Source organism: Pavona decussata, unplaced genomic scaffold (genome assembly GCF_977016875.1).
Source record: "Pavona decussata unplaced genomic scaffold, jaPavDecu1.1 SCAFFOLD_3676, whole genome shotgun sequence".
NCBI lineage: Eukaryota > Metazoa > Cnidaria > Anthozoa > Scleractinia > Agariciidae > Pavona > Pavona decussata.
Genome location: NW_028146487.1, coordinates 10,001 through 11,491, shown reverse-complemented (window position 1 = coordinate 11,491; position 1,491 = coordinate 10,001).

Sequence of the window (1,491 nt, the reverse complement as noted above, 5' to 3'; positions counted from 1 at the left end):
CAACCAGGTAACTATCCACCGCAGGGAACAGAAGTTCCTTGCTAAGCGGCCCCCCTCCGCAGAGGGAGAGCAAGCTTTCTTAGATTTTGCCTCCACGGGGGGAACCCATGAGCCAAACGGACCACACGGTCCCTCGGTCAAGGGAAACCCCGTCTTGTTTGCCACGTCTTTCTCACAACTGGACCCGTGCACAGTTCAGGCATACCTGTCAGACTCGCCAAGCGAGCTGAAGGAAGGCAAGAAAAGTGCTTCTGCGAAGGAAAATATCCTCCTGCTCTTTTGTCTCTATCATTAGCCAAAGGCTAGCGTACACAACTTCCATCTACACTCTGCCTGCCACTACAGTGACAATGCTTTCGGGCATCATCTTTTCCCTCCTTCGAAAGGAAAGCTACAAGCCCAACTTTCCTTGCCCGTTAGTCAATTCTGCCCTCTATTTCTCCGCCTTGCCGCCGTGGAACATAAGGGACAGGGTTTACTAGCCAGCTCCTCTCGGAACCTTTGCGACCAACCTGCCCACACTATAACCCCCAAACGCTAATAAGGAGACTGCATGATATGGTAGACAGAAAATAAAAACGCGAAAAAAATGAAATTTTGAAAATCGAACCCACAACCAGCCAAATCGTTTGTAAGTCATGCCAAATGACTGGTGACATCTTAAAAACCCATTGAAGCCACAACATCCCATAATTTCACGCTTTTAAAGATTTGTCACTATACGCACTGTAAGTACCTCACTAATTCTCACCTCAGATTTTACGGGAACATGTTCAAATTTTAACACGCCTCTCAGCACGACCAATTACATTAAAATTCATCGCAAAAGTCAGAATTCTCCAATTTTTGAAAAATTCACTATATTCACTGTAAGTACCTCGCTAGACAGTGGAGACCTCAGATTTTACGGGAACATGATCAACTTTCGACACACCTCTCAGCACGAGCAGTTACATAGAAATCCATCAGGAAAGTCGTGCTGTGAAGAGGTCTTTCGACTAAGAAAAATGGTGGTGTGAGGAGGAGTCACCTAAATCAGAGAAAAATACTCTTATAGGAGACTGCTACGAAAGACATTTCTGAGTCCACTGGCCCTAGTCCCCTAATAAGTGTATTTCTGTTTGTTTTAAGAAGGTCCTCCTGACATCACCAATCTTCTGTCTTCAATCCTAACCCCAACGTTAACCCTAACGCTAACCCTAACCCTACCTCCCTCAGGGGCAGTTCTATGGTTATGATCCCACGGTAGGCAGAAAAACTATCCCAATCTAGGTTTTCTTGTATGCTGACTCCATTTTAAATGCTTTTACTTGAGTCTGACAAAGGCAAAGCCAAATACTCACCCCTATATGGACGGGGAAGCAAAGTGCGGATTTTGGTAGGTCGGCATTTTCAATCAGGAATGTTGCCATTCGAAAGAGCGTCCAAAAAAACTTGGTTGGGACACATTTATTTTAGAAATTAGCGACCTAACCAGAAGTGCACTTTTTG